General features: G+C 36.6%; 1 protein-coding gene across 20 annotated transcripts in view; it reads right to left on the bottom strand.

The window, feature by feature from the left end:
* The window catches only part of LOC114651964 (sorbin and SH3 domain-containing protein 2-like), a 439918-nt gene that overhangs the window by 367999 nt on the left and 56834 nt on the right, over positions 1 to 15085 (bottom strand). For 18 of the 20 annotated variants that reach the window (XM_051928410.1, XM_051928408.1, XM_051928414.1 and 15 more), the window contains exon 2: positions 3896 to 4017. The exons of the other annotated variants lie outside the window; for them this stretch is intronic. The gene's annotated coding sequence lies outside the window, so the exon portion shown is untranslated. The remainder of the gene's footprint in view (positions 1 to 3895; positions 4018 to 15085) is intronic. 20 annotated transcript variants of the gene reach the window in all.

Below are 15085 nucleotides of genomic sequence, written 5' to 3'. Positions count from 1 at the left end.
AACACGGTACAACACCCTAGTACTTCATTTATGGAAGGAAAGACATGATGGCGAATTGTGCCTACACTGAAAAGTTTAGATGGGCACAGTAAACTGCTTGGATCATAAACTTAGTGCAGGGACACACCACTCTCCAAAGCACAAACTAGCAATTTTTGTTATTCACCTGTTCTGGGCTTGTCCATTCTCTTTGCTAATAAATTCCAGATATCTTACTGTAACTGTCCTGTTTTCCCACTGCCTGTAGTTCTTTATGGACAAGCCTGCATCAGTCCTTGTATCTTCCTTTAGTCAAGCATATTGATAAAAGATTCCAAGACCTGCTAGTTTAGGAGTAACAGCTTTGCCCCACTGCTACTATAATACTACTTTTGATGTCAGTCCTTGTCTAGTTGGTCAGTCACATTCAGTTGCTTAGTTCTGAATTTCTTTTTAATTAATTACTTAACTGTTACTTGAACTTTTCAGAAAATAATGTATTTACAAAACACATACTCTTTTACTTTCATTGAAGACAGCATGGCCAAGCAGAATTGGACAGGACAGTACAAAATTACAAGTTCAGTCCTCGCAGCTCTTTCGCAGTGTAAGTATGACCAAATGTCCTGCCATTTCTCCACATGTGTATAGATACTCTCTTCTACTGGGTGATTCAGGAACTGAGCAAATGCAAGTGATGATAAAAAGAATAAATTCCTAGAACAGAATGACTAGTTTAGGTAGAGACTAAAGAAGACTATACACATGTGATCATGCTGAATGTCTTCTGTCAGCTATCAGGGTGGTTGTAAGTGATGTGATGTTTAGTTGAAGCTTGTAAAAAACTTAAATGTAAAATTAAAAACATATGTGTCATTATTTTTAGGCTGTTGGCTGGGATTGGCTCCAGCAGACCCCCGTGACCCTGTGTTCAGATTCAGCGAGTTGGAAAATGGATGGGTGGATGTTTAGAATCTGTTTATTCAAATGCAGATTCTTTACATGCATCATCAGTTATAAAGCTGGGACCAGCCCCTGACAGCACACCAGTTCATAGCAGGACAAAAAGAAACATGCATCTTCAGACAGCTTATCAGCCTTAGTAATACACGCTGTCTCTAAAAATGCCAAATTCGAGTCGCCAGTTAATCCAGATCACTAAGAAAGTTTACTGACAAGTATAGTAACTCACATATTCCTACAGGCAGGCACACGTTTGCCAGAGATTGCCACTGGAACTGTATATGAAGAATATAAATGTCCAAAATACTACATTATTTATATTTTTAAAACAAAGCAACGAAACAAGGACAAAATAATGCACACAGATATGCACTATGATGCAAGACCAGAAGAAAGCAAAAATGGTAATAACCTTCAATGGGATGATGTCTAACAGTTACTAGAGAGCATCTCTCCTTCACAGGGCCATAACTGTGTCTTGTGAAAAATTACACTGTAAAGAACTCCTATTACACAAAATGTAACCGAATGAAGGCTAACAAGCGCACAAAGCACAATGAGTACATCAAAGTTAGGAGAGTTTGATGTCCAAGAAAAGACTAAAAATAACTCATTTCTAAGTATGTGATTAAGGTTCTTCTATTATTGGATGAGGGCACTTGAAAGTGCAATTGAACATGATCTGTCTGTTAGTATGGGTTAATCCTTTGACACATACTGAACGAAGACTACCATAAAAGCAATTTCACAAATGATTATGAGGAAAGTTTATGATAGAACAATTGCGGTCATTTTAACAATCTGTAACATATTGTACCTTAGTACCTCATAATGAATGCATTGAATGCAGAGAAGTTTACTGCACTTCTATAGACATTTTTTCCTCATAGTCTACAAAGAGCATAATGTAATTCTGTAATTAATTATAATGAAGTGTACCTTCACAAAGCAGCTACATATTGCTTGCATTGAATAGTATAAATGAAGCTTCCATCCATTATTTTAACTTTCTTTTACCAATGAAGGATTGCAGAAAGGTGTCTATCCAAGCACCACTGGGCAAAAGAATCAGTCGTAGATGAGACCTCAGTCCACTGCAGTGCACGCTCCCAAAATTAATCACATCAGGTTAATTTAAAGTCACTGATGAAATTAATATGGAGGTCTCTGGGATGAAACCAGAGTACCAAGAGTGAAACCAAATGGATATAATAAAGAGCAATTTCCCTCCTCAATAGTTAAAAGTAGGAAGTTGAATTCTAGTCTGCGGAGCTGTGATCCTGAAGCATTAACCACTGGAGCACAATGCTGCTCATATAATGTATACATACTGTATAACAAGAAAACCACATTCTTAATTTTATTATCATTTGCTGAAAAAATGTGGTAACTTATAAATCCTCATCTATGAATAAAGTGATCAATCTTTACTCCATATCATGTCTTTTTCAGGCAATATCATCCCATTGAGCTTAACAATGGCAGAGGGATAAAGTTGAAATATTAAAGGAAATAAGCAAAATACTGTTTTTAAACTTAATACCAAGCTTACCCAAATTAATAAAACTTAATGCAGTAGAAGCAAAAATGTTAACAACTTTAAAAAAGTATCTGGATAAGGTATTGGGGCACATATTGCACCTACTAGCTAACCAAATGAACTTGTTGGACTGAATGATCTCCTCTCATTTGTCAAACTTCTTATATTATGTTCGTAAAGTGGAAGACCATAGGTTTATAGGTTTATAATTTCGTTATCATTAGGTGTCCAGAATACAGCGAAATTTTTACTCTTAAGCGCTATTCAACTGGCAGCACAACACCATCAATCTTTATTAGATATGGGTTGAGGCAAAGGATGGATGCTTTAGAATAAAATGAATGATCATTCAATTCAGTTTGATTAAATTTACCCTTACAAACTACATTTTTCACTCCTACGTCCTGTGTGTAATATGGTAATTTAAAATATCGTAAATTTCTAATAAAACACAAAATGATGTAACAAAAGATCAAGATGCAATACTGAATTGCCAACAGAAAAAAATAGATATTATTTATATTGTTATGCAAAAACTTCAGTAAGCACTACAGTAAGAAGTACAGTATTATTTTAAAAGTCATATTTATAAAATTATCTTTTTTGCTATTTATTTAGATAGACATGTGCTTATGCATCTATTGCACAGTTATGTATGTGTCTGTTCATGCTTTACACCTGCAAACCTATGTAAAAATTATTAGCATCTCTTCAGTGAAAAACACTGCAAAATGATATGTTCAACTGAAATGAACAATATTTGAAAGCTTTAAAATTTAAAACTCTGGGGATAGCTTAAGTATTGTGATTTCATGCAGCATAAATATTAAGATAATATGAGTGCAGTTGAGCATATATATGCAAAAATATAGAAACACATAGATACAATAAAAGGAATTTTTGTAATAAAATTAAATGCTGCTATCATTTAAAAACACCAAAAACATTATTGTGATATTATTAAATTAAACAAAAACAACAGGTTAATTTTAAAATTTATGCCTACTAGTCTACTTTATTTAAAAATCACAATGCTATTATAATATAAATTCATATATAATAACCATTATATATGTCTATATATATATATATATATATATATATATATATATATATATATATATATATATATATATATATATATATATATAAAAGAAATTATATATTTACTTTTATTCACAGAAAAAACTATGCCTTACTATTTCCATTCATGCAGTATGCACACATGAACAGTAAATGTCCATAAGCGGATTGTTGTCACCTGCCCAATTATTACAATTAAATTGGCATTTCTGTTCTTTAGACAGGTCATTCTTTTCAAACTCCTAGAACTTACTAGGGTGCAGTGGCACCCAACAGACACAAATAAATAACAAATGAATTTCTTGCTTGCACATAAAAACAAAAACTTACCTAGGTAAAAGTCTAAAGGTGTATCCGTTTAGACTTCACATTCAGCTCTTGTGCTTCAGTTTCTTTGTTCAAATGTCCAGATGATTATTTTCAGTGTTTATATCCAGTTCTGAGTTCAAATTCTACAGGCAAAGACAGAGAGAGAACATCAGGTCTTGAGCTCCTGCTGCTGCTGTTGCTTGGCTGCCACTCTGTGAGCTATTTTCAGATTGTCAGCCCTTAGGTCTCAGGGCTAGAAAGTCACTCTGCAACTCAGAGGAAAAGTGACAACACATACAGTGGACCAACTTTGCGTAAAGTATGCAAACATTTTAAATATGTGACTATGAGTCAAGCGAGTTGTAAGATTAACGCTGCTGAGAACTTTTAAAGATAACTCCGGCAGCATATAATCAGCAGGTTCTGGTTTCAGCAAGGGCTTGGCAGAATACTGCATTCAAAGTAAAGTACACAAATTTCCTGCCTTTATCGTATTGCACATTTCCCACTCTGCCACCCCTTTCCTCCAAATTTCACAAAATGAAAAATTGTATAGAAAAAGAAAATAAAAATAGTACAATTTTTTTATTTATGTAATATTTTCTGGTGGCTGGTACTATTTTATTTTAAGTAGCCCTTTATCAAAGAAACCATAAACTAATTATTTATTTACTGAGTTTCAGTTTCATGTGCATGTACATTCACATTAAAATACAAACTTCCAGTGTGGGATTCCTATGTTCTGTTCTGACCACTGAAGTGAACCTTAATGAACATATATAAATATTTTTATACATATGTGAGTACATAATATATATAAATATGCATGTGTGTATTTATTTCTTTTTTTGTGAGCATAAGCCTTTTATTTGTAAACCTCACATGCTTTACTAGATGGATGCCTGAAGATTATCTTGAGCCAGACTCTTTGCCAATAGGTGGGGAACAAACCCAAAGCTTGGGAAGCATTTCAAAAAATAAAAATAAACATTTGCTGACTAAAAAAAAAGTTAATTTTACATGTAGATATAAATGCTGCTTAGAGTATTGCAGAAATCAAAGACAACATCTGCATAAGACTAAGAAGCACTGGCAGAAAAATGTAAAAGTAAGCTGCAAAGAAAACAGAAGTAGGAATAGACACACATAAGGTTCCTAACCAATTCTTTTCCCTCATAAAGCTTGCTGAGGTACTCTACAGTGTGACCACAGTGATGGGTAGGGGATTTCTAATAAGCCCTATGATCCTCTATCCTTCATTGATCCTGACATTTCACACATGGAGCATGAGACATTAGATACAGAAATGTAAGAACAGTTTATTGACTATTATATATATATATAATACATATATATATATATATATATTATAGCACTATTATAACTCCACACATTAACTCATTCATTCTCAAGCTAGCTTGCTTAATTTGGTCTTCATTACAACAAAAATATGGTATTTTATGTAATCTTGGTATGTTAAACCATAGTGGACTGACCCCTGTACCAGAGCTCGCTCTTGCACTAGCCAGATGGTAGTAAAGACAAGGTCCCAGAATTGCACTGGACTTAGAGAAAAATGGAACAACTAATAAATCCTAAAAACTTAAACATATTGCTCCATAAATCTTTTCCAATCCATCCATTCATCCATCCATTCTCTGAACCTGCTAATCTAAATCATACTTAGTAGTTATCCTAGTAGGACAGGGATAGTCACTCATTGTCTTTTCTTTCCAATCAGTTTCCTAATTAGAAGACAGTCCCTGCTGATAATGAAACTTGATATTTAAATATATTGTTTGTTAGTACTTTCATTCATCCAAGGTAAATTTTAATTACATTTTGAAGTTTCCTTTTCTGAGAGCATTATCCATTTGTTTTGTTGACCAGAACAGATTTGCACTTCAACATCCTACCCTTCCTGATTTATTTTTGAACATTTTATTAATACAAATACTGAATGACAGACTGACTGACTGACCTCAGATGTGTATGGAACCAAGTAAGCTGGGGAGTTGGTGGTTTCTTTGTTATTTGCATTTCGTTTTTAACTGTGGCTGGTTTAGAAAACAGGCAAAAATTAAAACCTAATCCTATGTTCACATCTAAGGCTCGTTGTTCAATTCCAATTTTTTAACTCAGATTGGATTTCCCTATTTTGACGGTACACATTCAAAAGTACAAGTGACCTGTACTTAACTGTAATGTGAAAGCATATGTCTTCTGAAATGGCACACATGCATACGTTGACATGTTTGGGTACGAGTCATCTACATCACTAATAAAACAAAATCTGATGACTCTAAAATGGACAAAATGAATACAGTAGTAGCTTGTATATGCATTGCATTTTGCTCTGGAGAACAGCAAACAGTTTGTCAGCTGTACATGATTAGTTGAAAGCCAGATGGTTTGGTTTTTCTGTTTTTGCAGTTATACACTGCAGCTCCCAAAGATGTTTGAGTATGAGAAAGGATCCAGCAATGGTGGGACCGTGACTGCTGTCATAGCTGTAGCTCCCACCTCCATTGGTGTTTTGCCTAGCTGCCCGTGCTAGCTTATGACGGCAGAGCTCAGACCATATGTTCAAGCAAAAAACCACATGACCTTTCTAATTCTTGTTTTATTAACATTCAGCTATGTATCCAATCTAGGACTACAGAGGAAAGTGACTTAAATCTGATTTGAAAAAGATCAGATTTCAGTGTTCACACAGCCCTGAAAACATCAAATTATTGTCACAATTAAGGCAAAAAAAAAATTGGGTTTGAGTCACTTCAGCCTGGTAATGTGAACGTGGCCTAAGTTGCAGCTGCTTAAAACTAAAACAGGCAATTAATGGTTCTGTAACAAATAAATTAACTAAAATTATGCTCAAAAACATAGTGCTTTAGCTTTAGCAACTCCTAGATGACCAACAATAACAGCAGGTTTGTTCCTGATGGTTTATCCATAATTGTTTAAATACCCCAAAAACATGGTTAATTAAAACTTTAACTCACCTCTCTGGCTGAAATCTCAGTAACTCAGCATGAATGGATTTTACTTTTCTATGAACTTCACAAGAATGTTATGCAAACATAGCACTTGATTCAGTCCATAGACTCACTTTATTCATTCTACATTTTTATTTCACTCACTTATTAAGATCATGTGCTTTCTTTATTGTAAAGCCACTTAACATTGGAAAGAACCAAGTAGCCAAAGGCAGAGATGCATATTTGATGCCATTGAGATGTGTATATGCTTGTCATAAATTTCTTTAATAATAAAAGACTTACAAAGAAACCAAATCAAACCTATTTATCTTTATTTTATATACTGACAGTCATAATACAGACCATCACAAGGCACCTTGCAAAGAAAACTGGAGCAGGGACTCAAAGTAACAATGTACATTACAGTATAGGAACATGACATAATTGATGAATTATCAATTATGAATACATTTTGAAGGAATACATTTTGAAGAGCATATGTAGGAAAAAATGTACTGATGAGGGTGGTTTGCCATTACAGTAAAACCAGGATTAAAACATTTTGAATACATGAGTAATTTAGACATTAAACTTGTAACTGTTACCAAAGAGACGAGCTATCAAACAAAACACTGGTGGAGTTTCATTGACATATTTACAAAGAACGTTTCAGGGAATAGGACCCTGAAAACTGAATGAGCATATGCTAGATGTTACACATGAGTCTATAACAGTAAGAAGACCAACATCAGATGATTTAACTTGTTTTTGCAGATTGATGTGATCGGTGATTAGGCATGTTGAATTTTCATCTTTGTTAACAGTATATTTATAAAGATAATAATTAAAATAACATATTAAGAATGATGTATATGCAGCAACAGTCTCCAGCCAAATAGTTTTAATGGAAATGACCAGGTACTCCCATGTCAGTTGAGGTATTATTACCTCTCCAGCATCTCATGAGTTTGACTTTGTACTAAGAGTTGACACAACACTGCTAGTGGTCCAAAAAATGAAGCATACTAAGTGCATAATATTTTATTAAAAAGCTACAAAACACTCAAATTAAATTAATAAATTAAGACTACAACACAGTTCGCTTCCCGGGTCCTCCCTGCGTGGAGTTTGCATGTTCTCCCCGTGTCTGCGTGGGTTTCCTCCGGGTGCTCCGGTTTCCTCCCACAGTCCAAAGACATGCTGGTTAGGTCGATTGGTGATTCTAAATTGGCCCTAGTGTGTGCTTGGTGTGTGTGTGTGTGTCCTGCGGTGGGTTGGCGCCCTGCCCAGGATTGGTTCCCTGCCTTGCGCCCTGTGTTGGCTGTGATTGGCTTCGGCAGACCCCCGTGACCCTGTGTTCGGATTCAGTGGGTTGGAAAATGGATGGATGGATGGACTACAACACATAACAGACTGCTGAAAAAATGCATAGCCGCTGTGAAACACCTGGTTTACCCATGACAACTCTATAACAATCGGTACAAGGATGAAGGATATGTAAATGGTGGGCTAAATGGCCAGAATATAGAACGGCTGTTCTGAAAATCAAGAAGATAAGGTACGGTTTTTAACTAGACTTTTATTGTTAGCTAAATTGTCATATACAGTAATTAGCCAGCTCCTCTGAATTGAGGAAGCCATTATCTAAAATCTGGTAATATTTTGTTCTACTGTTGTGACTTTGCCAGTCGCTAAAATTTGGTTATGTGTTCCTTGAAATTCCTAAAGAACATTGGAATATTTGAGCCAGGTGTGTTAAATTAGGCTGGTAATCTCTATTGTCACGAGTGTATGGAAAGACATTTGTACAGAAATGACATAAATAAAAAGGCAACTATGAAATGCAGGATATAAATGCATGAAAATGTGAAGTGATATATATAAATAAGTCATTACATTTTGAGAAACTGCAATGATGTATATAAAAAAGTACGGTAATTAATTGACTAATTAACACTGAAACCCACATGAAAACAGACCTTTTGAAATAAATCGAACTGACTACTCTGAAATGTGCTGGCTGGAAAAGTCCCACTATAAAATGTTAACAGCATTTAAAAAGAGGGAAATTATGAATTAAAACCTGTAAATCTGAAATTAAAAGTATGTTAATGAAACTGAATAAAATGTAGCTTTTCATGATATCTAGACAACTTTTAATTAGTCATGCATTTTTTTACAATTTAATAAATCTTTTATATACTGTATATTATTGCAATTTAACGAAAGTTAATGATACACACATTATATATATACAGTATATACGGCAGTCCTCTCTACATTGCTCTACGTATGTGAAACGTGGACAGTATACCAGCGTCACGCCAAGAAATTAAACCACTTTCACACAACCTGCCTCAGAAAGCTTCTCGGCATCAAGTGGCAAGACAAAGTGCCTGACACGGAGGTTCTTGCCAGAGCGGACCTACCTAGCATCTTTACCACCTTGATGCAGTCTCAACTCCGATGGGCAGGACACGTAGCCCGTATGGGTGACAATCGGCTTCCTAAAAAGCTGTTCTTCGGTGAACTCACGCAAGGCAAGCGCTCCCAAGGAGGTCAACGTAAGCGCTATAAAGACACACTCAAAGCTGCCCTGAAAGCCTTCAACATCAATCCTACTAAATGGGAACAGACAGCTCAGGACAAAACCAAATGGAGATCAGCTGTCAAGAAGGGGGCTCAATCTTATGAAACCAGCAGGACCGCAGCAGCTGAACAAGGCAGACAAGCCAGAAAAAACAGCATTAGACCATCGTCTGCTGCAACCATTCCCTGTCCGCATTGCCAGAGACTATTCCGAGCATGCATCGGACTAGTAAGCCACCTATGCACCCACCCAGACCCACCCCACCCTCAACCAGATGACTAGATGGTCCTTGTCGATTCGATGGACGAATGAACTTGAACATATATATATATATATATATATATATATATATATATATACCGTATATATGCAGTAATCCCTCGCTATATCGCGCTTCGCCTTTCGCAGCTTCACTCCATCGCGGATTTTATATGTAAGCATATTTAAATATACATCGCGGATTTTTCGCTGCTTCGCGGGTTTCTGCGGACAATGGGTCTTTTAATTTCTGGTACATGCTTCCTCAGTTGGTTTGCCCAGTTGATTTCATACAAGGGACGCTATTGGCAGATGGCTGAGAAGCTATCCAACTTACTTTTCTCCGTCTCTGTCTTGCGCTGACTTTCTCTGATCCTGACGTAGGGTGCTCGTCTAAAAATGCTGACGTTGCTATCTTTTGTGCAGCTGCTTCCTGAAACGACATGCTGCACAGTGCTTCGCATACTTAAAAGCTCGAAGGGCACGTATTGATTTTTGATTGAAAAACAAACTCTGTCTCTCTCTCTCTTTGTCTGCTCCTGACGGAGGGGGTGTGAGCTGCCACCTTCAACAGCTTTGTGCCGCGGTGCTTCGCATACTTAAAAGCCAAACAGACCTATTGATTTGTTTGCTTTTCTCTATCTCTAGGACATGATCTGCTCCTGACACGCACTCCTTTGAAAAGGAAGATATGTTTGCATTCTTTTAATTATGAGACGGAACTGTGATCTCTGTCTTGTCATGGAGCACAGTTTAAACTTTTGAAAAAGAGACAAATGTTTGTTTGCAGTGTTTGAATAACGTTCCTGTCTCTCTACAACCTCCTGTGTTTCTGCGCAAATCTATGACCCAAGCATGACAATATAAAAATAACCATATAAACATATGGTTTCTACTTCGCGGATTTTCTTATTTCGCGGGTGGCTCTGGAACGCAACCCCCGCGATGGAGGAGGGATTACTGTATATATATATTTATGTGTGTATATATGACTGTATATGGAAGCAAAGGTCTGTGATTTGATTTGCATAGCTAAAGCTAGTAATCCACAAATACACGAATCTTTACACAGTTTTTTACTCTTAAGCTTTCAACAACACACCAGGTGTCATCATCACAGGAAAATGATAGGACATACAGAAATCAATGGCAATATATAGAAATTAAGGGGGTGGGGGTGCAAGGGAGTAGATTAATACGGTGTGACTCATGGGAATTTGGTCATAAAGTCTCTTTAATTATTTAGGTGTCTTTCTTTTTAAGCCTGGATATGCTGGGTTCATATTCAAATGTCTGTTAGTGGCATTTTCATTTGAGAGCCATGAGCTGTGCTAAATAAGCTGAGTGCCCATCTAAGTGGTTGGGCAACTTGTCTTCTTGCCTACATAGCAAATAAATGTCCTCCTTATTAAAATAGTTTCATACTTCTTGTCTGTCTCTAAGCTTCAGGGGCTATGGGCTACCATTTAGTACCTTTTCTGTGATCATTTCCCAAGTCACTTTGTGAGGTTATCTCAGACATCATCATAAAAATTCAGTCACTATTTTCCAATCAAGTTGTGTGCCTTGGGCATGCAGCACATCTAAACGCACAGACATCAAACTGGTATTGTCAAAAAGACCCTATAGCCTTTAAATGGTTTCCTCTGCTGCCACCAAAAATGGATAGGAGCTAAGGCTGGTCCAAATCCTGAAGCACTAATAATTTCCTTACACTCATAACCTATGTAGAAACCACTTCTGGAGTATGGGTTATAGACAAACTGTCACACTTTAGTTTTGCTATGGTTTTTTGCTCTCTTGACCCATATTTGCTTTTGGTCACCCTTGAGCTTTAATATCAATCTGAAATATTAATAAAGAGAAAACAACAAATGAAAAAGCAGAATAAGGAAGGAATAAATTCAGTAAATGGATGGGAGAAGCCACCATGTAATAGTGTAAGATATGGTGTCAATGAAAATTCACAGGCACTGCTGAGCTCTAAGAACAGAACGTCACTCTCCCAGAATAAACCTTCATGGTATCAGTGGATAACTCTGCTGTCTCATAATAAAGGGGCCCTGGATTTGGCTGGTATAAATGAGAGTAAGTCAAAAAGTATTTATGTAAAGTGTTCTTATCTATTTGTTCTGAATGACCTAAGTGCTGAGTTCACTTGACCTATTAGCATGCAGTCTCTCTATATTGCAAAATCATATTTGGATTTCTCTTGTCCTGGTATCCTTCAACAGTTTTTTAGTTATTATTAATTATCTCTTTTTTTGCCTTATGTCGTAACGGCAACACAATTCTTGATAATGTCTATCCTCAGAAAAGTAAGTAAATACATAATACATGTAACCATGCCATTTTCTAAGCCCACTTAATCCAGAGCAGGGTCGTAGATTATAAATTATTATTTTTCTATCAATTTGGTCATCATTTTTTCAATAAATACTACTTTTGTATTACTTTAGTTGCTTTTCACACTTTAAACAAACAATAAACCATGGATTAATTCAGAGGTCCGCTCTGAGCTTCAAGATTGCTCTAAGACATATGCCTTAGGCAATGCCAGCGAGTACAAAAAATCCAGATATGATCTATGCAGAGCTATTAGAGAAGCCAAGAAGAATTACAGACTGAAAATGGAACGTCATTACACTAATTCTGACACTCAGCAAATGTGGCAGGGATTGGGAAACATTAGAGGCTATAGAGTCAGAAGAAGAGGGTTGACCACTGGCAGCTATTTCTCTCCAGTTGAGCTCAACAAATTCTATGCCCACTCAATGGGCAGGAAGAGGGCTAGTGATGGATCAACACCCCTTTTCACAATATCATCCGTAGATGTGTGAGGACATGCACCCAAAGCTTGGGCTTCAGCCCTGGCGGATGTTCTGGCTGATGAATTGTGAATTTCCCCTTGGGATTAATAAAGTATCTATCTATCTATCTATCTATCTATCTATCTATCTATCTATCTATCTATCTATCTATCTATCTATCTATCTATCTATCTATCTATCTATCTATCTATCTATCTAACCTCAAGCCACAATCCATACCTGCTACAAAACAACAACCATTATTTCACTGCCAAAAAAGAGCAAAGCTAACTGTCTAAATGACTACTAGCCCACTGCATTGACTCTTATAGAGATGAGCCAAATTCAGACATTCATACCAGACACAATGGACCCCCTATAGTTTGCATATAGACCAAACAGGCCATCACAGTTAGCACAACATTGCATATAGTTCTTACACACATAGAGATCAAGGACTGGCATGCCTGATTGCTGTTTATTGATTATAGCTTGGCTTTTAATGCTGTGATACCAGCTAAGCTCACCAACAAGCTGTCCAGTCTAGGTGTGCCACCTACTCTCTGCAACTGGGTCCTTTTTAATAGACCTACTCCAGTCAGGTGGGCTGAGGAACAACATTTCCAAAACAATAACTATAAAAACAGGAACCCCACAAGGATGTGTTCTGAGTCCCATGCTGTATATGCTCTTTACCCATGACTGTGTTGTTTCACAGCATAACTCCAGCATTACTAATTTGCGGACAATACCACCATCCTTGGACTGATTTCTGGGGGTGATGGTTCAGCATACAGGATGGAAGTGGCTGGCCTTGTGAAGTGATGTCAGGACAGTAATCTCTTTCTTAACACCAGTAAAACGAAAGAGATGATTATTGTCACACAGAGGAAGAGAGATCAGAACTCACCACTGAACATTGGAGAGACTGTGGTGGAGAGAGTAGCCACATTTAAATTTCTTGGTATTAACATCTCTGAGGATCTCACTTGGACCTACCATATCACAGACCTGGCAGGGAAAGCCCATTAGCGTTTGTATTTTCTGAGAAGGCGGAGGAAGCTTGAAATGCCAAGCACTATCCTCAGTAACTTCTACAGATGAACAATTGAAAGTTTATTCACCTACTCCATCACAGTCTGGTTTGGGAACAGAACAGCATGGGACTGCAAGGCTCTACAGCGGGTGGTAGAATAGGCACTAAATATCATTGGAACAGCACTTCCTGCACTAGAGAACATCTATAGGGCCCATAACATTATTAGGACACAACCCACTCACAACATGAACTGTTCATACTGCTACCATCAGGGAGATGCTACAAGTGCACAGCAGCTGGAACATCAAGGCTAAAAGACAGTTTTCTCCCTCATGCCATCAGGTTTGTAAATAAAACCCCTCCACTAAGCACTGCAGGCTAGCTTGTGTCTAGAGGATGGAAGGCCATCTTGACACCATATACCTGCTGATCTTACATTGAATCATTTTTTTATTTGCATGTGCACTCTTACTTGTTTGTTTTTGCATTTCTTTTGCACCTGAATGTTTTTGTTTATTGTTGTGTATTCTTATCTGTTGCTGTGTATTCTAGTTTATTGCTGCAGGACTTGCAGAATAAGATTTTCATTGTACTGAGTTCATATGACAATAAAGATGAAGTTAGACATATATTTACTGTACCTGTTAATTCAGATACATTTCACAAGGTTATAAATGTGTATCTTTTTATTAATTTGATTAGGTTTTACACACTTAAACATTATATTTAGATATTTTCAATTACATTTTGCAAAGATACAAAATTATTATTTTTATATTAATTGAATTACATGTTTACAAGGTTATACAGCAATATTTTATCAACAGTTTAATTACTTTACAAAAGCTTACAAAATTATATTTGTCAACTAATTTTAATACATGCTACATGTAAAAGAATGTAAAATTATTATTTTCAGTTTTACCATATTCCAAGATTGCAGAACAGTATTTTTTTTACCTCAACATGTCTTCACAGATTACAATTTGCATTGTTACAAAACTGTATTTTCAATTTGCTTAAGAATGTTTATTTATTTCATAACATCTAATCTAAAAGATTACAAGATGATATACATCTCTTATACCTATGAGCTTAAAAGCTGATATTTATTCAGCCAGTCATTTTCAAACCTGCTTATTCCTGAACAATGTTATGGGAGCCTATCCCAGCTAGCACATGGCGTAAGGCAGGAACGAACCCTGGGCAGGGTGCCAGTCCATCGCAGGGTGAACACACACAAACACACACGCACATACGCAAAACACATACACCAACCACACACTTAAGATCAATTTAGTGTTGCCCATCCACCTAACATGCATGTCTTTGGACTGTTGGGAGGAAACCAGAATACCCTGAGGAAACCCACGCAGACTCAGAGAAAATATGCAACCTCCACATAGGGAGGACCGGGACCCAAGTCCACTTCTCTATACATGAGGCAGCAGCTCTATCACTGCACCACCCCTGGTATTTAGTATTTTCAGTTAATGTCTAATTACAAATTTACAAAATTTTATCATTTCCATTGTC

This window comes from Erpetoichthys calabaricus, chromosome 5 (assembly GCF_900747795.2).
Source record: "Erpetoichthys calabaricus chromosome 5, fErpCal1.3, whole genome shotgun sequence".
Classification (NCBI taxonomy): Eukaryota; Metazoa; Chordata; class Cladistia; order Polypteriformes; family Polypteridae; genus Erpetoichthys; species Erpetoichthys calabaricus.
The sequence above is the reverse complement of the archived record's forward strand: the minus strand, read 5'-3'. Positions and strand labels throughout refer to the sequence as shown.